We start from the raw sequence: 26,029 nt of genomic DNA on the forward strand, positions 1-26,029 counted from the left end.
GTCAGAGCTTCTTCATCTTCTTTTACCCGCAGAGAATGGCTAGGCCGCTCACTTCTTTCTCTTACTAATATTGTGCTACGGATCGTTTGGAAACAACTGCGCACCTTTCTAAGGGCTGACCGCGGAACAGGGACGCTCTTGCGATATAATTACCGCCTTTGTCAGCGCACAAATTATACAGGATGTTTCCTTTTAGCTGCGCCAATTTAAAAAAAAATCGCCTGTGTCACATAGCACAATTCTAACCCTTAATCTAAATTACCCGACGTGGTGGCCATTACTCCTACGAGAAATCAAAATGCTTAATTAAATAATTAACATACACTACTTAACTTCTTATTTAAATATTTTACGGCACATATTTTAATCTAAGAATTGTAGCTAGTGAGTTCGGAAGACGTAGGCACGTGGAAAGAATTCTCTGGACTGCACCAGTTTCGAGATTAATTTTCGAAGGGCTAGAATTGTGCTATCTGCCAGGCAATTTTTTAAAACTTTGGTGCAGCTAAAAAAAAGGTACCTATATATCTATGGTGCCACTGAAGATTAATGATTCAAGAGCAACACTAGAGCCACAACTGAAGTTACCTTTCAAATCACCTTACCCGTTCGTCTTCCTTCTCACCGATGCCGGTCGACCACGCACAGCATCGACACGGTGAAAGAATGCGGAATACAGTGGGAACAGACAAAACATTCAATGCAACACGCATGAAAAACCTCGGTAGCTGAGGTGAAGGAAGCCAGTCTGTTCCGAAGGAGACTGCTCTTGAAGACGTGCACGAGATGACCAGTATCGAAAAGCCGTAATCGCTCTGGTGATAAAAGTGGGTTACCTAGCCAACACCATTACTTATAGCACTAAAGCTTTGCCGGAAGCCAGTCACACATGTTGGGGGAGTGTTTTGGTGCTTAAGTCCTCATGTCAGCCCGACGCTGACAATATTTTTCATCAATTCCTCAGACAGGAAGCAAGAAAAGAACGGTCGAATGTGCTCAGGACTGTCCTCTATTTTCTAGGTTTCAGTACCGTAACCACTCACATTAACATCCGTGGTGGAAGAATGCTTCTAGACATGGTCGCAGAACATCAGGATGTGATTCATACACCGTGAAACTTAAACTTATTTGCTTGGGGAAAAATTTCATCAGGACATCGGGCACAGCAGCGACGGGGGGAATGATGATGCGAATCCTTGTTTGAGCTTTTTGGTTCATACAGGTACCTGACTTTAATTTTAAAGTGGTTCTCGCCGTTACCATTCAGCCTTTTGCGCACATGAATCCAAAACGTAGGGCTCTATAACGTAAAACTATTCCAATGTGTTTTTATTCCAATCTCATGACGTCAAATTTGCGTAATCGCCGACGCAAGCATCGGGCGGTCAGCCGCAGGGTTGCCTGAAGAGACCAATCAAACGCTCTTCTCGTTCATACGAGGTCACTTTTGTTTGCTTGAAAAACGAATAACATTGCCTACACTGAGCGGCTTGTCTTATCTAATTGGCTCACAAGAGGCGAGGAGCACGCTCAAGTGGAGAGGGATTCGATGGGGCCGAGCCATTGCACTGAAAATCGATAACTGAATGAAGAGGGTGGTGCCGGCGTCTGCGATTGGTCCGCTTTCGCTTACTTAGCTTGCGGTGGCTCGTCGACAATCGCGGCGGCATGCAACGGAAGCTTAGGAATGACGCTAAAGCGGATTCTCTGCAAAGAAGAGTTGGCAGAACGAGGTCGTAAACGTGCCGAAAGGGCTCGAAAACGCTGCACGGCCAGGCAAAAAGTTTTATTACGCGCATATGAACCCATGCTCTCCTACAGGTGCGAGTAGCCAGTGCCTGAGCGATCGGCGGCAGCCATCTTTCATTCCTTTCGGAACGGGGAAGCCTGCGGCTATTCATAAGAAAATTCAGTTTTGTTCGGCATATTAATGCATCTTTAACGCGGACACGTCACTTTGACGCGGTGAGTTTTTGCCGTTTTGTGACGTTGCGTGATAGGCAGGTGCAGTGGGTGCATCCCGAAAACTTTTGACCAATAGCCGAGGGCTAATGGCGAAAACGCATCGAATCAGAAATAACCATTTTTCTTTTGTTTGGTTAAATCATGCATAATCAATGTGTACACGTCATATCATATGGGGAGCTATCGCGGTTTTCGTGACGTCGCGTGGCAGACAGTTGAAGTGGGGGGGGGGGATCCAAAAAGTTTTTGACCAATCGCGGAGGGCTGATTACAGAATTGGAATAGAAAGGTTTGGAATAGTTTTACGTTATAAGGCCCCTAATGTCAGAACAGCGGAGGCACGACCATAGAACAGGGGAAATCTAGCGTAAATCGGGACGTTGTTATACCTTCCCCCAACGTCAGATGGCGGTAGTTTTCTTGTGGCAAGGCAAAAAGACGTGGCTGGGAGGAGGGTACCTATGGACAGGTAGTGATAGCAGAGATAAATATAAGAAATTGATTGATTGCATTAGAAGCGATATTAATGAGTTCAAGAAATCGGGGCAGGTGATATTAGTGGGCGATATGAACTGCGCACATGGATGATTTAGACGGATATACTGATTTTGGCTTCTAGCGCGAAGTGAAACACGGACACAGAAAGGAGCAGACAGGACGAGCGCTCGTCCTGTCTGCTCCTTTCTGTGTCCGTGTTTCACTTCGCGCTAGAAGCCAAAATCATGTTACCGTACCAACTCGCCCAACTGTCTATCCTTTTGCATTACGGATATACTGATTACGACGGTTCTCTAGTGCTCGATCTGTGTGATGAACAGAACCTTATAGCAGTTAACAGTGAGAATAAGTGTCATGGACTGGTAAAGTGGCAATGCGGAAACAGGCAGTCATGCATAGACTACGCCTAGTCTCAGAAAAGGTGCATGAACAACTAGACCAAATGATAATTGACGAACATGGGAAAAATAGCCTGGGTAGCGATCATAGACGCTTAAAATTAAAGTTTGAGAGAGATACTAACGCAAAGCACGAACCAATAGCATCAGAATTTCTAAATATGAATGAAGAGCAAATGACAGAGATCGCAAAAAACATAGAGAAGAAATTGGAAGCTTTTCCTACAGCAGTCTGGGAATAGAAAGAACTGGTAGACGTTATGCAGAAGGAAATAGACACACACGACAAGAAAATTGTTCGGTTGGGAAGAGGAAACCATGTGAGTGGTGGAACAGGGAAATAAAGCAAGAAGAGCGTTACCAGACGTCTAGGGATCTTCGAGAAGTCAAAAAGTTAAGATTACATGAAGAAGAGGTGCTCTTTACATGGAAGAAATACCGAGGAAAGAAAAGGGTGGTGAGTGAGCTCGTGCAAGAGAAAATTGAATGCGCAAGTGAACCATTGGGTGCATAACATTCGCAAAAGAGACAAAGGCGCCCCAAAAGGATTCCGGAACCTTATAAGAGGACTCGGAGCTATAACTAAATATTCTCAAAGAACTGTAAGGGATAAAGACGGTAACAGCTTCGAAGTTGACGACGCGTTGCGGTACCTCACAGACGTTATTAGGGATAACGTCGGCATGAAAGAGAGCGTAATTTGGACTCAGACAGATTCAGCAACAACAGAGAAGCCTGAGAGACCCTGCAAGTGGCACCAAAAAATATCCTGCAATGTTAAGAAGCCCTGGTTCAACTCCAAGTTACAAAGGCTTTCCAACCCCAAAAGAAACGACTGTATCGAATAGCAAATAAACGTGCACTGACATCGAAACGGGATGCTTATAAGGAGGCCAACAATGCTTACACAGAGGCTCTAAAACTTGCCAAAAAGGCATTCCAAGTACACACTTTGCCCACAATTCTTGCGAATGACCTTAGAAAGTTTCGGCGTGTTATTAACCATTCCAAAGATAATTCGGTCACGCTGATTGATTCCAGTGGTTCACCGGTACCCGATGATGTATGTCCCTATGTCCTTGATTCTGTGTTCTGTAACAACTGTGCCGTATGTACTGACCCTGTGTTTCCAACTCTTGAGTGTTGCAATTACCCACCTACGGACATAGGCTTGCCGCTAATTAAGCCTCACCAGGAATTATTAGACTCCCCCTCCTCTCTCTCTCTGTCACCGTCCTGATGTTTCTTTCCTTCATATCCGTCTTTCGCGCAGTTTCATTCGTGTCACCACACCAACTCTCCCGGCAGACCTATTGCAATGCATTTCAAGTATCAAAACCTGGGTTACAAATTGCGAACAATAGCAAACGCTATTATATGCTGAAATGCAGATGACAAGCTTTCTAAGGTAATCCCACTTGAATTAACTCTCGGCAGATTTAACACGCTGGATTCACAACATAGTAATAACAGTAGCCCTACGTAGTAAGTTACTTCGATATTATTATTACGTCGATATTCATAGAACCAATGATGGTCTGATGCTCTGGTAGCGATATATGGACAATTTTTTTCTAGCTCCGACTACATGCTTGCAACCTGCTTCTCAACTCTCCCTTTGCTTCAACAATGTTGAACAACAGAGCGCAGGCATACTTTATTAAGATTGCACGTCTGGCTTGTTGGTACGCCGGGCTGTAAAACTGCGCGTAACTTACGCGCCCTGTGTGCCTGCGCGCGCACGCGTGTGTGTGCATGTGTGTGTTATGCTGTTGAGAACGTGCTATTGGGTTCAATTTTCGACCGTGGTAGCCCCATAGCGATGGACATGGAATGTAAAAACACTTGTCTTCGATTTACGCTCACGCAAGGGATTTCTGCGGGTTAGCGATGCGGCCAAAAATGAGTAGCCCACACGACAGCCCTCTGAAGTTAAGAAAGAGGGATTGCCGTCGGGCGTCATTCTACTACTTCTACTGCTACTACTACTTCTACTACTACTACTACTACTACTACTACTACTACTACTACTACTACTACTACTACTACTACTACTACTACTACTACTAATAATAATAATAATAAAATTCCGGCAGAACCCATCCCGACGTTAATGACTGTCGACGTTAATGCGATTAGCTTACAGGTAACTTGGCGACACACCGTATTGCCAGCACCGAAACGCATCATGTATATGTGCCGTGTACTGCAGCCGGCTTCCTCTTTTGCGCTTCTCCTCCGGAAAGGCTTATAAACAACAAGCATACCCAACCTATACCGCTGAGTGGGTTAGGTTGCCCAACAATTCTAATAAAATTAATGATAATAATAGTTTAATTGCCTTTTGCTTATGCGTGTGTGGATTGATATAGCGAGCTTAATTTGTAAAGAGAAAAAAAGAAAGATGTACTCTAGGGACGAGGAGTGAAAGCACGAAGGCGACAAATATCACTGCCACCGTTGGCATCATAAGATCGTCGATACCGGTCCTGATTATTAATGAGTAGCCATCACCACTGACAGCTTTGGTGTTGCTGAGGAATGGCAAAGTGAAAGCGACAGCATTGTACGTGGCGCACGTGGCAGTGGAGAAGGAAGGAAGCAGAGAAAAAGAGTTCTTTGTCCACTCAGGGCTGCTATTCTTCGCGTGAAATTCCATCCGACCAGGGCAGCGGATAACGCGTCGAGTGGGCGGGGCAAGTTTCCGGGTCCTCTCAGTGTTTGCTCGGCCGGTCGCCGGGATTAATGACTCGAGGGGACAGCCAGAACCATCAGGATGGGCCATTCAGCGAGAAGTATAGGCGCACAGAGGTTGTCGCCTTCCGTGGTTGTCAGCGATCCTGCTTTTCTTTTTCCTCTTAAGATCTGCTAGATTTCCCCATCTTCCGCCGCTTTTCTCTTGAAGGACCAAGTGCGAAGAATGCGAGACAAAGCAGCAGCGCACCCATACAGTTAAGTCAACTTGGTACTTTGTTCTTTCGGTCACAGAAAAGAACGAGCTTCTCGTTTGCAAAGCGGGAACTAGGAGTCAGATGCGTCTTTGGAGGAGCAAGAATCACGAGGCGATACCTACGCGGTGGTGTGAGAGTAACAAGGAAGAGTATATACGCACAAATAGTAATTATCCTAGTGGTGAAGGTAAGAAAGAAAGAAAACGCCTCCCATGGAACGGTGTTTGCTTCTATATGTACTTGCCTTCAGAGAAAGCACATGAGGCCACGGCCAGTGTGTCTCAGGAAACATCGCAATATCACTGTACGACTGAACACCGTATTTTTTTTGTTCTCTCACTCTGTCAGTACGCTGACCAAGTACACATACTCAGGAGCAGCATGGCCCTCTCAGGACGTCGGGGAATGCCGGCTACCGCCTTTCTCCGGCCTCAATGTTCGGAAGTGATGTCGTGCCTTCTCCCACTGATGCTCCCTGGAAGCGACACTTTATTTCTGACTCGTTTCTGTGATTCATCCGAGTAATGGGAGACGCGTTGCGGCAGCAGATACGTTCTAATCTTATCTAACTTTATTTTTCTTCTTTCTTCAAGGTGATGCATCTTATATTTGATAAGTCAGTCAACCACCAAGAAAGAAAGAGCCCGCCTCTGCTTCTAAGTGCAGGCTCTGGAAAATGTATAAGGACTGTGCATGAGGAAAAGTAAATTGGAAAGAAGAATGGAAACAAAGGATGCTGTCATCATTGCTTATTTTTTTTCATTTATTTGCAATTTATTCCGACAAACTCTGTCTTGAATCATGTGGACACACACACACGCACACGCACACACACGCACGCACGCACGCACGCAGGCACGCACGCACGCACGCACGCACGCACGCACGCACAATTTAATACAATTACCCTTACAATTAACGCACGCGCGCACGCACAATTTAATACAATTAACCAATACAATTTACGTTTATTGTTGACATCTTATAGGATATAGGAAGGCTTCGAGCGCTTAAGGCATTCGCTGATTAGCTTTTCATCGAACACAGCACTAGATGTACACTCTAAAAACAATTGCACCTTTTGGGGTGTGTATTTGCCACATAACAATAACCGATCTGTCTTGCTTGCGTTTTCTTTCTTGAAAACGCTGCGCTCGCTACTTTCCTGTCGAGAATGCTCGTTCGTGCTGATAAGGCGCATGCCGTTCGTGACGTGGAAGTATCGGGTTCGCAGCGTTAAAGAAAGGAAATGCGAGCAAGATAGATGACGGTTATCGTTGTGTGACAAATATATATACACCCCAAAGGGTGCAACAGTTTTTAGAGTGTAGTAACCGTCGGGTGCTGCTGACTGACATTAGCGGTGAAACTTGAATTTTTATATGAGGATGAGAAATGGGCAGAGAACAATCCACGACTGCTTGGACTTCTACTCCTCTAGGGTCGAGCAGACGAAAGCGTTCTGCACATCTGCTACAGCGCTTGCGGATATATTTCCGAAATTTCGCCGGCAGGTCGGAGGCACTCTTTTCCAAAAATGCAATATATGAGTCGTCATCCCGCCTACAGAGGCGTTTGCAGAGAGTCCGAAAAAAGCGGTTTTCTTCTCTCCACTCATTATGCATAGGACTTCTGGATTTACGTTGCACGCCATCTTTATGCGTTAAGCCAGTTATAAGTCCAGATGGGAAATAGCGGGGATGTTTAGAGCGTTTAGGACTGTACGGAGGAATGTATTTGCGCATATTGCTAAACACAAGCTTTGTAAACTGATCTACTTGGTCATCAACATTGGTTTTGTCTGTGACCAGTGACCATTTTAGCTGGCCAAGAAACCATATAAACCAACATAATCACCACGCTTGAAAGCAAAGCGAAAATATTCATATATGCCACTGGACGAGCCCTGCTTTAGGGCTGGCACAGAAGCAGTTATCTTTAAATAATAATAATAATAATAATAATAATAATAATAATAATAATAATAATAATAATAATAATGGCAAGAAAGAATCAACATCAATATAGAAAGATGAACGACGAAAGTTGGTCGTGTGGAGTCGAGTGAGTGCCCTTTGAGGGAGAAGAATTAGTTCGGCTTTCTCAGACGTGCAGCGTCAGATATGCCGGACGTCGGGATTTCGCGGAACGTTCGGTCGACTGAGTGTATAGCTGGAGTGCAACACGCGAGATCGATCGCGCTACTGAGGATCCCAGCCGAGGAAATGCATCCCGGTGATGTGCATGGATGGAATATCGATGCTGCTTTAGAGACACCCGTTCGATGTCATTCATTAATCGATTCCTGCGAGGTCGGAAACACGAAAGAAGGGTGTTGGAGCAACCACGTCGTCGAGCGACGTAGTGTGTACCGCAACGAACTCTGCCATTCATCTCGGGTGTGTTAAGACTGTGGTCACCCAGACGCTCACATATAGATTAAGGACACGGTATCCCGGTTTGACATCTATGTTTGAGGAGAAGACACGTAAAGTAGCAGCAAGAAGGCCTGGGGTTATCTACGCGCCTAAACTTCATCAACTTATCTGGATGGCGCTGCCATGTATTTGTACATACACATACACACGGGCAGAAACGCAAAGTTATTACACAAAAAGCTGAAACGTCTTCTTGAATCAAAGTTCAGACCTGCTACACAGCGTTATCTCACTTAAGAGAGTACTCAGGCGCGTACAAATAAACAGTGAAACAAGCAAACAAGCAATTAAGTTGAGAGGAGCAGAAGCAAAATAAGGAAACACAACAAACAAACAAATCAATCAGTCACTCTATATATCAAACAAGGGAGCGAAACAATCAAATAAATATACCTCTGGTCGGGATTTTAGAGCAGGGAGCAAACATGGGAGCAAAGGATAACGACGCTGCAATTAATGCGTACCATGCGTATTTTTCCTAACATACGGAGATTCATTCCAAAACGTGACATTATTTCTAATGTGGTTTCGTCATCTTGCAGTAACCTTCTAATATTAACGGAAACATGGCTTACAGCAGACGTAACGGACAGCGAGGTGCTCGCTGACCTACCAAATTTTCAACTGTTCCGAAACGATCGCAGGGGCACGAGGGGGGAAGGGTACTTGTCGCCGTAAACCAAAATATATCATGTACATCTGTTAACATTATGTCCGATCTTGAAATCCTATGGCTTAAATGCCATGCCGCACCTCATTCACTTTTACTTGACGTTTGCTATAGGCCCGCTTATAGTACCCCAGACTTCTCTTTCAAGCTGAATAACATCCTAAGTGGAATAACTACCAAACAACCCAACATGCATGTAATTCTATTTGGAGTCTATAATTTTCCTAATATCGATTGGTCAAGCCGGCCTGCACCAACGGCTACATCAAGGGAATCGAACGAGTTCCTTGTGGTATGCCTCAACTTCAACGTATCCCAAGTGTTCACAGAACCAAGCCGTGTAACCAAAAACTGCCAAAATATTCTAGACCTTTTCATAACAAGTAATCCCGAGGCCGTGTCATCCATCGCGTATCTTCCCGAAATCAGTGACCATAAAGTAATTCATGTCGACTTCGCAATTAAACCCGTTTTGACCCCGACTGTTAAAAAGACTATTGGTTTGTATGAAAAGGACATTTATGAAACAATTAATCATGAACTAACGCAATTTTACTCCAGTTTCGCAAGTGCCCTCCCTTCCTTGTCATACCGTGGGTGAAAATTGGCTCACTTTCAAAGAGAAACTAAACAATCTGGTTGGCAAATACATTCCCTAAATTAACATTCATTCCTATTCAGCACAACCCTGGTTAAATAAAGCACATAAAGCGATTAGAAAACAAGAAAAAACGTCTCTTACGCGCAGCTAAGTCCCGTAACACCCCGGATGCATGGAGTAGATACAAAGCCGCTGAAATTGCCTATCTGAAAGCCATACATCACGCCAAACGCTCATTATTTTATTCCGATGTGCCGAACATGCTTAAGAACGACCGAAACAAGTTTTGGCAAGTCTTAAGCACACAGGACACGCGAACTATTACCCTATCGAATGAATCAGGTGATGCCCTAACCGACGCTGAATGTGCTCACCTGTTCAACACCACCTTTGCATCAGTTTTTACTCAAGAAACTGAATTGTCGTTTTCTATTCCCCATGCGAACTTTGAATGTACCATGCCACCAATTACATTTTCTTTCCAGCCGCCATTTCATCCCTCATAGACAATATAAAACTTTCATCGGCAGCTGGTGTTGACGACGTTACGTCTATCTAAAAAACACTAAACATATTTGTGCAGCATATCTCTGTCTACTATTTTCGCAGTCAGTTTGAACATGCGTGCTGCCTCCAGGTTGGAAACACCGAAAGGTCGTTCCAGTTCACAAATCGGGCAACAAACACACCCCATTAAGTTATCGCCCCATCTCATTAACCAGTGTACCCTGCAAAATCCTTGAACATATCATCTACACGCATATCATGGACTTCCTTGATGCCAACCATTTTTTTTTCACCCTGCGCAGCATGGCTTTAGGAAAGATTTTTCCTGCGAAATGCAGCTAGCTATGTTCGTTCACGACCTGCATGTAAACCTTGACTCTAATTTCCAGACTGACGCCATCTTCCTAGATTTCGCCAAAGCTTTTGACAAAGTTCCTCATGAGCGTCTACTACAAAACTTGCCGCGTTATATCTTAATGCCTATATCTTAGCATGGATTAAAGAATTCTTAAGTAACCGTTCAAAATCAGTCTTTGTCAACAATCGAGCATCTAACTCTACCCCAGTAACGTTAAGCGTCCCCTCAAGGGTCCGTCCTTGGTCCACTACTATTTATAATTTACTTTAATGACCTACCAATGCATGCATCTTCTAACATCCGTATGTTTGCAGACGATTGTGTAACTTATACTAAAATTAACAGTGTTTATCATAACACGTTCCTTCAAAACGACCTGCGTAGTGTACAGGAATGGTGTAACCTTTGGCTAATGGAACTAAACCCTAACAAATGTAAGACTGTGACAATGTAACAAATGCAACAAATGTTTCCTTCCACCGCCGCTGAAATCCACTTGTTTTCTCGCCCCAAATTCCTGACATCAACCTTGAATTAGTTCCTTCCTACAAATATTTCGGAGTGACCCTTTGTAGTGATTTAACCTGGGAAACGCACATTATGAACATCATTTCATCTGCTAACAAAACACTCAGGTTTTTAAAACGTCATTTGCGCCACACCCCCAAAAATGTAAAATTACTAGCCTATCAGTTTCTCGTCAGGGCGAAATTAAAATATGCATCCCCCATTTGGAACCCCCACCAAGTATATCTCATCAATCAACTCGAATCGCTTCAAAATCGAGCTGCAAGATTGATTCATTCTAAGTACTCCTACGACGTCAGTATATCGGCACTGAAAACAGAATCTTGGCACAGAAAGCAGAACTTGCATCTCGCCGCCGCATTGCTAGTCGTTGTCTTTTTCACAAGGTCTTTTACAGCTTACTCGGCAAGCCACCGTACATTCTCCCCCCAGCACGCATCTCCAGTCACACCGGTCACCCGCAACAAGTCGCGCAACCGCGTACGCGCACTGTCACTCTTTCGTCTTCGTTCATTTTTCGTGCTGCAACAGACTGGAACGGCATTTCTAACGAAATCACAGTCATAACCGTTCCTAGCACATTTTTAAACACCGTAACAAATTACCTTAGCCTGTAATAAAAATATGGCCTTCAATTTTTCATGTATGTATCCACCCCTTATGTAATCCCCTTCAATGGGGTCTTCAAGGAAATAAAATGAAATGAAAATGAAATGAAGCCTCTCATTTCACTAATGTCTCATCAGGTTTCAGAAGTTTCCAATGACGGAGGGAAAAAGATGGGGAAAGAGGAGGGAACAAAACTGGAGCAATGCGTTGAACTTAACAAACCATAATCAAAGAAAATAAAGAAATGTGCCTTATATAGAATAACAAGTTACAATGCGACGATACAAAACAAGGTGTCGAAAAGTGCATTTACGTACTGTTTTCCGAGAAGTCTTCGTCTTTTCTGATGAACAGTTCTTGAAATGATATCGAACTGGGCCGAATAAGGAAGCCATTTTTCTTTGATTCGATCACCTATTATCTATCGCTTCCAACTGTCGACAACAGTGCGAACTCTTGTCGGCAGTGAAGAAGCTGAGAGCCAATGTTGAAGGACGAAATAAATGGAATCGAAACAGGGTCGTTACGTTTTAATGGCCTTGAGGGAAGAGCCTTCAAGAGCTTCCGAATTGCGCGCCTTAGATTCATGAGTCAGTAGTCGTGTAGTTCGCCAAGAGGTGCCGCTACGAGTTCTAAACCCCGTCAGTTGCCGAACAAACATGCACTCGATCGACAGATAACAAAATCGGCCATGGGTGTACCCGGGAATGTGTAAAGAGTCGGGTGCATCTTCAAGGCTCTGCAGTATTCAGGTTGCTAACGGCAGTTGGTCTTTTTATGCCAAGCTACCACTGCCAAGCTAATAGCAGCTTTGCAGTGTCTGTGTACGATTTAGTGTTCTAATTTAGGCAAAATGGCATTCATCGTAAGTAAGCCCGATCTAAACCTAAACCGGACGACGCCTTACTACCGCTTCGAGCCTTGCTGTTTTGGTTAAGCTGGCTCAGAATGCATCACAGTTCGGCATTCACCACAGATCCCAGGTTTGACAAGACACTAATCATTAAAACATTCTCGCACATTAGTTTTTGGATTTAGTAGAGCCTTTGGTCAGACCATATAGGGTAATTGACAATGGATAATGTAATGCCTAGATCGTATAACAGGTGGCCTATTACAGCGACAGAATTGTTGCCAAGTGAAGCGAAATGGGGGAAATCGATGATTAGGTGGTTCAATGAGATTACGAAATTCGCAGGCATAGATTGGAGTCGGCTGAAGCAAGGCAAGGGTAATTGACCATCGCTCGGAGAGGCCTTCATCCTGCAGTGGACATGAAATAGGCTTCTGCTGCTGCTGCTGCTGCTGATGATGATGATGACGATGATATTAACATTTCAACCGCCTGTCCCGCATTTTTAGTTTTCTAAATCGTGGAATTGCATAAGAAGGGTATATATTTAGAAGTGAGCAACGGCGCAAGACGTTCTCAGCCACGCAGAACAATTGTTGCATCAGCCCATTAGGCTGGCGCTCGTTTCTTTTTCTGACATTTGTTGCTGACAATCACCTCTGGGCTGTTGCATGATGGTGCATGCGCCGAGTAAAGCTGGTGTGCTTTCTGCTAGTGTTTCCCCCGTCCGCAACTGTACAACGTATGCCTCCGTGTGCGTCTCTTGAAGACGGTAATTATGCAAAAATATCAACTTCCCATGTGCACTTTTGATATATGGTGGAACAAGTGCGTCCAATACGTTTCGTCACGCGATATTTGACGGTACGTTACCTGCCATTCCGTGGCATGTTTAAACACCGAAAACAGGTAAGATAAAGACTGTGCTACATGATTGTTAGTTTTTACTGTCTCATATATATTTATACATGAGATAGCGCAAGTTACGAATGGTGCAGAGATTAATCAAGAAATTATATGTCCTTTACAGTAGCGTGCTGATATTGAGTTTGAGAAGTATTACTGCTGTTGTTGAAGCCGTTTAATTATGTGAAACATTGTAGGGAAAAGGGGAGTCTTGGCATCAAGACTGGCTGAAATACGAAATGTGTGGCTGAATCCACACCTCAAACGAGCGGCGTTGATAAACAGGATTAACTCGTTTATACGGGAAGATTCCGCGGACTCAGTCCAAAGCTTATATTGAGTCAGATTCCTTAGAGTAGGGGCTGGGCATTCAATTCCTTATTTATTTAGGACAGTGTCTTACTTGGCGAGATACCACCACTTTTCCGTATGGGGTATGTTTGTTTCTAACTTGTTTCTAGCCTCTTTCGTGTGCCGATCACGAACATAATGCGGTCTAAATATAAGTGCCACTGGGGTCTCTGGGTATGTTCTACAAGATATGTGCCGCAGGGTTTGGGCCCCTGGGGTTACTGGGCATGTGCCAATGACTACGTGATGGTACTGGGTATGTACACTGGGTGTGTTCCACTAGGCACGTGCAACTGAGGTCATTAGGTAAGTGATGAGTGTGAGGATGATTAAGGGGCATAGGTCAGGGCACGAACTAAGCAGAAAGGGATTGTGATAGGTGATGATGATGGTAGGGATGACGATGATGATTATGACTATGACAAGTGATGCCGAAAACTCGGAAGGCGCTTCAATCTCTAGTTTGCGTCGGTGAAATGTTGTCGCGCCAGCGCAGCTCACATAATAAATTATATGGTTCATACATACCATTCTCACCCGCAACTCGCCCAGGAAGACATTGTCTTTTATCGGCTCAAAGTAAACATTGAATTGCTTTCACATTTTTTATCTGTTTTCAACTTCAATGTAAGCGACGCAGTTGCGTTCTTGCTCGTTTTTGGCAGAGCAGATATCGATCCTGAGTTTCTGGAATAGTGGCAGTGCATTTCCGGGCTTCTTTAACGCTCGGAAAAACACTTTTATGTAGCACGTATTGAGCAACAGAAAGTTGCATCTGGAGCTTCTCATGTTGCTCTACAATTTTCTCGTTGACAATTTTCATCTAATTATAATATTTTAGAAGTTGAATAAATATTTTAAAACTTAATATATAATTAGGCGGAATAAAAAATAATAATTTGAGTATCTTCAAGCGACGGCAAACAACATTATATAGGTTCTGTCCAGCTACGTGGCATTCGCATATCTTAAAACTATGGCTGAAGTTACCTGGGACACCCTGTATATACTATGAAAGATAGTTCACAACCCCTCCCCCCCTCCTCCCCTTATCCGGAAGAATGAAAGCTTTCCGCCTATCAGTGCAAGGCACAAGACATATACAGGAACGCCATAGGCTCACCTTGGTGCGTACTGTAGGCGCCTATATATATTCACGAGCCTGTTCAGATTTTATGGTTTGGTGCAATGTTTTGACAGTGCTCACACATGTATAGTAACTCTAGTGTGCGCCTCAGCAGGTTCACGGAGTAATTGAATGAATTGATCAGCCGCGAAAGCCGCAAGGGCTGCGATGCTTTTAAATTCCAGAGCATCAACATAAGTCACTCGGCGTTAAAATTCAGAATAAGAAATTCACTGTGGCGCCCTTCCGCGTGGGTGTCAACCTGTCGAGATGAGGCGGCACTCACGCGCGTCAACCGCAATTTGGAAACACCAATCAACGAATAAAAGCTGTTTTTCTTTTTGCGTAACCTTGCAGTTCGTGACAATGCGCTGTTTGCGCGACAACAGATATAGCCAAGGTGCTGGGAGGACGTTCACAACGTTTCAGAGAAGTCTGGGTCTACAGTAACATCGAGCAGGCCTGTCCTGGGTAACAACGTTATAGAATGACTGCACGTCCTGTCGGTGCCTGCGTGAAGTGCTTGTTTCGGCGGGCCCTGTGACGTCACGCAGCCGAACAGGAGAGTGCATTTCCGCGGTTGATTCGCGAAATGATCGCGTCAGCACCTACGAGCCACGCTGGCGAAAGTGGCAGCAGGCGAAAGACGAGGCATCGATGCTGAAGCCCGGTGGTGCCTGCGCGAGCAAATGGCCCACGAGAAGATTGAATCTGATGGAAGCGAGAGATCATTAGCGCGTTCCTTCACGCCTCCGACAGACAGAATCTGGCTGTTCTCGGAGGGAGGCATCAGCTAGAACGAAAGACGGAAAGGCAATGTGATAATGGCGGCCGCCATTGAAAGACTGATTGAACTTTTTCGCACGTATTTTTTAAATTTTCGACGCTGTCCTTTTACCAGAATCTTGGAGCAGGACTGAGCTTGTAGCCGTACGCGCAACGAGACTTGGTTGCTGCCGTCACCTCTGAAACACTTTCACACCGTAGTTTTGATTCCGTTACGCTTGTTCAAAGAAAGTGCTCGCTGTGTTCTTGCGCACGGATTTGGCTACGCACTCCGTTTGGTTCATCAAGTTCTTCGAGCAATGTCAGAAACTATTTAAAAGCTTGTTTTTCTGCAGCGCAGATGTTGCCTATTTGAAACATGGGGCTCGCAAATTCACTGAAGCAAGTAAAAAACCAACTTCGCTGACTTAGTTTACACTTACATCCCTCTAGATATACACAGATCAGCTTTGCTCCAAGTCAACTGGACTTCTTAGGAAGAAAGAAGATAGCGTTGTAACCTTCAAATGGGCATCTTCGAGTGGTAGAGGTAGTCGAGCAAAGCAACGAATAGCAGCCTAATACCCGTCGCGATAAGTAATAATCTAAGCGAAGCTGTTTATGGCACATTAGTAACCATTAGTGAGAAAATCTGTTTGTTTAAACTCAACTCATCTTTGTCAATATTAATTTGGAGCTGCTACACTGCTTTGTGAAGCAACTGTGCGACTTTGAGCACAATCTGTTACTTCTTTTATGCTGTGCTTCTGTGTTGGCACTTTGCGACCCTTCTAGCACACCTCTCTCCTTTTTTTTGTCCCTTCTAAGAACGCAAATGCAGTGACGAACTGTGGAATCTACTAGACATACCTTGTAGGTTTTGTTTGCGCGGGACTTGTCTTTCAATGTATTTAAAATCCTAGACAAGAAACGCTCCTTCGGCGCATTGGTAACACGATACCGTCTGTGCAGGCGCACCACAACGGGAACATGCAAATTGGGCCCTTTCCGGCCCATCCAATCACGGGAACTCATCTCGCTTAGTTTCGCCGGTCTGGATGAAAGAAAAAGAAAGCAAGTTCATACGTATCGTTGGAACCGAGTATCGATTCTCCGAATTTAATAGCTTTGCCGAGCCGCTTTGTTTACGTTCGAATGTTATCAGTACTCCTGCGCTGTCTGATTTTTTGTTTCTATGGCGTCTAATCCCTGCGTGACAGAAATTGCGTACATAAAGAAATCCACTGAGGTTTCCAGATTTTTTCTTTGTGTAATTAATTCCTAGAATTGCAGAGATCTTGTTGGTCTGAAAAAAAAATTAAGCGATGTTATTCAAGAGCGGTTTCCGTAACTGCATGCAAGATCGGCATGCAGTTACGTTCTTGAATGCTTTGATAGCCTCTCTCCCACCTGGAGAACAGTGACGTGGTGCAAATTTGTTACTTGCTAATATAGTGTTCCTTGAACTTCTTATGAAGGCATTTTGTTTGCACAGCAATTGTTGGACCCATAGAAGCTGTAGCACAAGGTGATGATGCTCAAAAGTATGATCCATCACGAATAAGTTTTATTGGAAGTCAAGTTGTGAATCGGGTGAAAAAAAAAAGAAAATGGCTGCGACAGGGCAAGCATCTTTATTCCGAAATAACGCTTTGTTAAAGTAACAGGCTAATTGATGTGGCCCTGGGAACTCCCACAAAGAAAATATTGCTTACGTATAATGGTCGTACCATCGCCTGAATTTTAAGTGTTTTCTTGCAGATATAAATAAAATAAAATCGTGCTTTGACAGTGAGAGCTCGAAATTTGTTTGGAAATTCAATGTAGACATGCGTGCGCATCCATTAAATGTCCTCAACTAGAAATTTTTTTTATAAACGAGGAAAACACTGCGCCCAATGGAGCACAGCGTCGCTTTTCCACGAAATATTACTGTGTGGCTCAAAACGCTCCTCGGTGATTGTAACGTCGAGGAATTGCTCCTGAAACGCACCTCTCCTGGGAATTTCAGAAGACACCAAGTACCGCTGATGACAAAATTTTTCCTGAGAAACCCATCGAACATCAGCAATCTCACCTAACCTAACCCGACCTAACCTAACCTAACCTTAGTAATATAAGCTAACCTTGCCAATTCTAGGTCGGGGTATTGTACTTTTTTGAGTCGAGTTGGGATATTGAGTAAATGAACGTTGTGGAACAAATAGATGAGCTAATAGGGTACTGTTTCCTTTGTGTGTTGCAATAAATATTGTTTCGTGTATAACACCCTAACTCAGTCTCTCGCAGGGCTGCTTAGTCAACGCCATTTGGACATCGCAGAACTACTGTTTTCGGCACATGTCGGTGCGTATTGCGATTAGGAGTGTGAACATCGAGCTCTTTATGAGCGTAACTTTCATTGCAAAGATATTGGCAGCAGGCTAAGATGAAAAAAAAAAAGAACTCTGCGCAGTTTATTAAGAATGCTTTGCTGTCGCTATTGCTTCGTACAGTACAGCACCTTCGCTCGAAGCCGTATTTACTATATTTTAACCTAAAGAAGAGCACACTGCGGATGAAGATGAAGAGACAAAAAAAAAGCAAATGCAAGAACTGCCCATTATTGCCCAATGGACGGAACATTCCTCCATGTGAACTAAACTTTTCTTTCTACTCGCCGAGAGCTACAACGAGCGGCCCAGTTGGGACGCTCGAATAAAGGCGTCGATAGGAGGTACCGCTTCGAGAAGCCATTCCCATTTGATGTCATCTAGTCGCTCTCTCCGTAATTAGGCCATTTGTCGCACAGCTTTTGTCGATAAGAGTGCGAAGCTCGAGGTCTACGGGGCCACTGTTCTGTATCCCGGAGATAGCGAGGATAAAGAGGAAGAGAGAGAGATAAAAGAAAGGCAGGGATAACGAGGGAAGTTTCGCCACTGCTAAACGACCTGAGCGCGTTGACCTGCGCAGTTCTTTGCAAGCGAGTAACGACGATTACGCCACCAAATTTTCAGGATTATCGTTCCTGAAAAAAGGAAAAAGAGATTCAGTGTCGCGATTGTGTTGGGATATATGCTTTGTTCAAAGCCGCACGCACGACCTACGTTGAAGAAAGACACAAGTCCGTGTTTTCTATGTATTCCGTGCATGTAGAATTTGCTAGCAGGTTGGTACTCGTTGTTCTTGCAGGCCCTGAAACTCTACTGCACGGCTAAACGTTGTATATACGTTGTTTAAACGTTGTACAGCTTTGATGTAATGTTAACAGGGATACAAGCCGCAGCAAAGGACGGTGCACGGCGGTACGTATAATGCTGGGCATTATATACTTCCTGTTAACATTACATCAAAGCTCAGAGAAATGTATGTATTTCATTTTGCATGTTTATCACATTCTTTATTTAGCATTTCATCTTTCTACGCATATTGAATGCTGAAGCGCGTCACACTCATTTTCATATAACACTCCTGTTCTTATTCAGGTTTCCTGAATAACTTGCGTAAGCTGTTAATGTTTTTAACGGGTACCTTTAGCTCTCGGGCTGATTCCTACGTACATGGGGTCGGAGAAATCGCATGTTACAAATATTGTTGAAAATTGCAAAATTTCATAACCGAAACTATCAAGTTTACAACTTTAACTCAGTAATGCAAAATTATATTACTATTGTGGAAACTGCACATATTAATACATTTATCGCATACAAAACTACTGTATTTAGACAGATCTTAGGTATACAAACAATATGTGAAGGGGACTTTTGCAATATTCTTGTAAAAATTTTAAATAATAAGACATTTACAAATGTATCGAAGTATTTTAAGATACAGACAGAAAATATCGTATCTGATACAATAATTGCAATGGTATCTTGTATCTGTATCTGAAATACTTGTTGCCCGAGTATCTTGTATCGTATCATGATAACGGTGTCTTAACTTTTGTTTGTATTGTCATGTGTTCACAACTATAGATAAAGTTAAGACACACATTTTGAAGTCATATGCTGTCGATTTAATAATTAATTGCCCTTATGCTATTGTATAATTTATTGTTCGCATTTCTTGATGTCATGGACACTACCTGTTGCTGTACACCAATACTGCCTTGAAGAGGGGGTCATGGGCCTAGTCAAGCTGTCGAGACAGCTTTTAGCTCTTGACCCTTTCCAGGGCCCATTATTTCTGGAAAAATAAAATTGAATTGAATTGAATTGAATTGAATACAAATGCAAAACATCTTTGGCCACTCCTGATGAGGGTGACTGGTTGATCAGGTATTCGTCAAAGGTATTGAAACGTTAAACATGCATCGCTATGTTATATATTTCTCTGTGCTCGCATCTCTGTTCACAATGCTTACATTACCACTAGCAAAACGTCGCATTAACCTGCAAGTAATCACTGCAACCACTTCGCATACAATGAGGCCACGTGACCGCGTGTTTGCAGTTAGGAAGAAGATGTAAACAATTACATAAGTTGGAAACCAACTACAATTGCACTTACCGTGTATATCATTTCACAACATTTACTTGTAACTCTTCAAGAAAGCTTCGCTTAAATATGGATTCCCACAACTACGCTGGATCTATTGTATTAGATTTTTTTTTGCATGAAGTTTTAGAACAGGAGAACTTTATCTTTACGTCTCGATCCTGCGATTTGTCAGTAATGAAAGTAACGAAACCGACTTTACTGTTGTGCTTGATCTAATTGCCTGCGAGGCGTATAAATAAAGCTAATTTAAAAGGTGGATCAAAGCAAGCGCAGCCTCTGTCAAATAGAAAGAAGCCGCCATACTCCTGATGGCTGCTTACTCCGAAACGTACAGTGGACCCCCTTTTACTGCGTCATCACTTAGAAGATCGGAAGCAAGTTTACTTTGTACATACCGTTCGCCATTTATTTTGCTGATAGGAGGGGAAATTAACTTGGTTTTATTATTAGATGCTATCACGCGCAAAGTAAGGTCTCTTATTAGAAGCATGATCGCAAGGTAGCATGCATGCTACGGCAGCATACAGTATTTCTTCACACGTGATGTACTTGTGTTTGATATTGGCTGTTCACTGGGAGATAGATAGATAGATAGATAGATGGATAGATAGATAGATAGATAGATAGATAGATAGATAGATAGATAGACAGTGAGAAAGAGACACACACATACACACACACACACACGCACACGCACGCACGCACGCACACACAGAGAGAGAGAGAGAGAGAGAGAGAAAGAGAGAGAGAGAGCTTAGCGCAAGTAAGCAGCCGTTGCCCATACTCTATGTCAAACTACTTAAGAGGGTAGCGCACGCCAACCGACAGAAGCCAGGACGACCAGTAATAGGGAGTACGAGGGCCACTCAATGCCATCGAGGGTGATTTATGGTTTCTGCTAGCCTCCTCTTATTCCTATGCTCATTTTTTCTCGATGATGATGATTTATTGGCATCTCCATTGAAACGAGGCGGTGACAAATAGTCACTTCGCCTGTTTGAGTTATTAGGGTATGCCATACATGCTTTTAATTCTAGGATTTTGTATACATCTCTTTTTTTTTTCGCTCTTCCTAAAAACTTCACTATTTACCCTGCACCGCTACCTATGCCTGTAACGGATTCGTTCGTATGAATCTCCTCCCCGCTTTCTTTCCCACCAGTACTCTAAACTTCTCTTGCATATCTCGACTGTACTGACTGGTTGATGCTTCTATCCACTTTAAATATAAATGCTTGTGGAAGGTGTACATTACCTACAGCTCTCGCTGGGTGAATCCCTTCGCATTCCATTAGGATGTGCCGAGTGGATTCACGATATTTTGGGTGCTATACGTGCTAAAACTGATTTGCCCTCCCATTTACAGACATTTTTTTTCGTGTTCCTACTTTATTTTGTCCGTGTCTCTGCCATTTGTTTATCGCCTATTTTTTGCCCTATTTATTTGTTTCCTATTTTCTTCTCCTCTTTTCATTCCCTCCTCCCGATAGAGCAGGCAGGCTTTGTGTCCCTCTCGATGACAGTTGTCAGCTTGCTCCCTCCCTGTTTCCTTTGGGTGTTTGTATGTTTCCAGAAGTAATAATAATAATTTAAATTGTGATGTTCCACGTGCCAAAACTGATTATGAGGCACGCCGTAGTAAGGGACTCCGGATTAATTTGGACCACCTGGAGTTCTTTAACGTGCGCCTTTAACACGAGTGTTTTCGCATTTCGCTCCCATCGAAATGCGGCCGCCGTGGCCGAGATTTGATCCCGCGACCTCGTGCTTAGCAGCCCAACACCATAGCCACTAAGCAATCACGGCGCGTAATACGTGCTACATAAAAGTGTTTTTCCAAGCATGAAAGAAGCCCGCGAATACACGCAAAATTGCCGCGCGACTAGCCTATCGAGGCACTTTGCGTGTATTCGCGGGCTTCTTTCACGCTCGGAAAAACTTTTATGTAGCTCGTATTGAGCTGCAGAAAGCTGTGTCGGGAGTTTTTCATGGCGTTCTACAATATCCTTATTGACACCTTTCGTCTAATTATATCTTACAAGTTGATGAATTAATTAAGACTAATTATGCAATTAGAGGAATGCAAAAAAAGTAATCTGAGTATCTCCAAGCGACGGCAAACAACATAACTTTGGTTCTGTCCAGCTACGTGGCATTTACATATTTTTAAATGTTGGTGCATAACAGTTGATTGGGACACACATATATATATATATATATATATATATATATATATATATATATATATATATATATATATATATATATATATATATATATAACTTGGGAATATAAAGCCAGAAAACCACCAAGCCTGAAATTCTTGTGCAAAAAAAAAGTGCTAACCTGCAAGCTGTCCTTGGGTAGTCTGACAAGGCTTTTATTAACAGCGACCTCGGCGTTGGTGGCTCTCTACGTGCGCTTTTATAAACACCCATTACGTTCTCGAAGATAGGTAATGGTTGCTTCCTCGCTGAACTGCAGCTTCCTCGTTAAGTTCATCGCTCAATGTGATTAACGACGCCACACAATGAGCGACGTGGTGGGGAGGAAATGGAATGGAAGCTTCTTTCCCATTGTCGGAGGTCGTTAGTCAACCGCGCGTCATTAACAGCGCCAGTCGGATGCGTTCAGAGAGCAGCACCGTTTTCGGGAGAAATGCCGTCATATCAATTAACGCTGCGCGTAAAATTTAGTAGATCGAAGCGCTGCCCTCTCATGGTTAATTTCTCTTACGTTGCAAAAGAAAAAAAATCGCTTCTGTTTTCCATCTATCCAAGAGACGCATGCTTTCATACGAAAGTGTTTTAAAGTCACGTGTCATGGTGTTGATTGCGGAGACTTTCTACTAATTTAAATACGAGGGCGATTCAGAAAGTAATGCCTCCAAGCCCACTACTTTACCAGTATTACTGCAAACATTTTGAGCTCTTTGTCATTAATGTATTGATGTTTAGGCTATAGAATGTCACTTGCTTCACCTTCCTATCTCTTCTCGTTCCAGAGTAATCGAGCAATCTATGGCATCCAGTGGTGACGTCCGGTTGAAACGGAGGGCTGTGATTGAATTTTCGACTGCAGAAGGTTGTGCGCCCATCAGCATTCATCGCCGCCTGACTGCAGTTTGCGGGGATTCCTGTGTTGAGGTCAACACTGTACGGAGGTGGGCAAGGACTGTGAGAGACCAAAATCCAGCCGCATTTAATCTCAAGGATCAGTACCGAACTGGACGGCCCGCAACGGCCTCCGATGAGGACCATCAACATCAGGTGGACGAGTTGATTCGGGTCAATCGCAGAATCAAGCAACATGAGTTCGCAACAGCACTCGCCATTTCCATTGGTTCAGCGAACCACATCATTAAGGACCTCCTGCGTTACAAGAAGAAACATCAGTGCATTAATGATAAAGAGTTCAAAATGTTTGCAGTACTTTTGGCAAAGTAGTGGGATTGGAGGCTTTACTTTCTGCATCGTCCTCGCATAAGATACCCCTTTTTCAACATTTGTCAGGTTTAGTTTTAGATGGGGAGTCTCATGCGACGTGCACAGCATACTGTCTCGATCAGCGTGATCCTGGAGGGCTCGACGTTTTTGCCGAGTGGTCTTCCTTCGGATGATTGATCAAGGGAATACTGCTCAACTTTGGTGATATTATAGCAATCACCACGATAAACATAATATGGTGAACGGAGACCCACAACAACAACAGAACAAACGGAGCTATGCAACGTCGGCTTGCGGACGTGTGTCACGCAAGTCGCTCTTGCGAGACATGGCGTGTCAAAGCTGCACGGACACTGCTGGTGTCTGAGTCGCGACACCATGCAAAACAACCATCTAAAGTAGTTGAAAAACAAGGCCGATAGAATAATGCGAAGAGGGCACAACAATGTGGCACAACAATGTGTCAACAATATATATATATATATATATATATGTACACGCAGGAAAGAGACGACGAACTTTTTGGAAGACTACTTAACGTTCTCGGCTGGTCTACCAGCCGAAAACGTTAAGTACAGAAGTCTTCAAAAAAGTTCGTCGTCTCTTGCCTGCGTATGTTACGTCGGGTCCTGCGTGATGAACTTTGAAGAATACCCATATATATATATATATATATATATATATATATATATATATATATATATATATATATATATATATATATATATATATATATATATATATATATATTTATATATATATATATATATATATATATATATTTATATATATAAATATATATATATATATATATATATATACATATATATATATATTGCAACTAAGCAATATACAAAAATAGTGTGACTTACTCCATACAATAGTCAGTAAAATGCATTTGGTCGCGTTGTCTCAGAGTGCATCGGCATATTTTTAAACTGTTACTAAAGTTTCCTGGGACACCCTGCATACCTGACCCCGCATAAGGCACAAAGTGGGCAAGGCGAGCGTGCAGTGTTCATCACGCTTGCGTGGAAGCTCACTCATTTCTAACTTTTGTATGCGTTGTGTCTAATGATATGAAATTTCTTAAGCTACATAAGACCACGATTTTGTAGAGGTGCCTCCTTCGATGCTATTCCTTTTCGCACGTTTGGTGCTCGACGCTCCGGCCTCACTACGAATGGGATCAGCCGTCTGTGAACGGTGGATGATCAGAGTGGGTAGAATTGAGCGAAAGGAAACGCTACGAAATCGCGGCCTAAACGTCTAATAAATTCATAATTGTTATCATGTCTGTAATATTATCCTATTCTCACATTATGCTGATGATTTACAATTTGTCCTGTTATTGTAGCTGTCCTTGTAACTCTGAGGCAGCTACCTCGCTTTGTCGTTGGTGTGTGTGTGTGTGTGTGTGCGTGCGTGTGTGTGCTCATGCGCGTGCGTGCGTGCGTGCGTGTACCCTTCTTTATTGCTATAGGCACAATGCTGAGACAGACCAAAACTTTGCAATGAGGCATCTGCTAAAGCGCGCAGCCCAGCCCAACGAATAATTTATTTTCTATTCAATAAATAACTCACATATTTAGAGAAACGCAATGTTCTAAAATGAAGCAGGTGGGATAAAAATGCAGTTAATATATATTGAACTTAGTGTGGTGTTCCCATTGAAAATCCGCAGAATTCAACCACGCGAAATATTCCTTTGAAGAGAAAGCAAGCGTTTCTATTTAAGGAAAGCAAAAAAAAAAAAAATTACTTGTTACGACTTGATTTTCTAGCGGATGGTTGTTTAGGTTACTAGACGGAATGGGGCCTTTGAGAACAGCAAGTCGTCCAGGCATAGTATATGGGATATACTACTACTTAGGCTATCATCAAGTTTTAAACCGGAGTAAATTGACGTGCAAACATAAAAAAATCTGCCATGATAAGAAGATCAGTCTGCAACCATAACAAATGGAAAGAGAGCAAGATAAAAGAATATGGTATTACTACAGGCCTGCCTCCCTCACTCGTGCTCTTTTGAGAACCGCTCTTCACTATTTTGCCCAGGGGGCTACGCGAGCTGAAGTGAACGCAATTAGCGAAATTGTTTAGGTGATCCGTAATATGGCGGGTGTTTCTATTCTTGCGTGTTCCGCAATGACAGCTGGTTCGGTCGTAGCGCTTGCAAAATCTTGTGCCAGCTTCTCGAACGGCCCGTTTGGGGCATGAGCTTGGAGCAAACAATAAAAAGATTCTCCAGACAATCTTGCTAATAGCTATCTTGCCACCAAACTGCCGCATTCACGTATAAGTGTGTCCCAGACATATTCTTTTATCTTGCTCTCTTTCGATTTGTTATGGTTGCAGACTGATCTTTTTATCATGGCAGATTTTTTTAATGTTTGCACGTCAATTTACTCCGGTTTATAACTTGATGATAGCCTAAAGTAGTTGGTTGGCTATCATTGCAAAAATCAACAAACTTATGTTACACGATGATGTAGAACTCGGGGGTAATTTGATATTGGGCCGCTTCTGTGGTGTTTATCTGGAATTTATCAGTTATTAATTAATTAATTATTAATT

At 43.2% G+C, this 26,029-nt stretch overlaps 1 long non-coding RNA gene across 1 annotated transcript; it reads left to right on the forward strand.

Moving 5' to 3' along the window:
- The first annotated feature begins 17,588 nt into the window (after positions 1 to 17,588).
- On the forward strand, positions 17,589 to 23,430 carry LOC140217314 (uncharacterized). The gene is made up of 2 exons (XR_011893807.1): positions 17,589 to 17,870; positions 23,011 to 23,430. It is a non-coding gene; the product is annotated as an uncharacterized lncRNA (long non-coding RNA).
- Positions 23,431 to 26,029: the final 2,599 nt, after the last annotated feature.

The sequence above is a fragment of the Dermacentor andersoni genome, chromosome 4 (assembly GCF_023375885.2).
Source record: "Dermacentor andersoni chromosome 4, qqDerAnde1_hic_scaffold, whole genome shotgun sequence".
NCBI lineage: Eukaryota > Metazoa > Arthropoda > Arachnida > Ixodida > Ixodidae > Dermacentor > Dermacentor andersoni.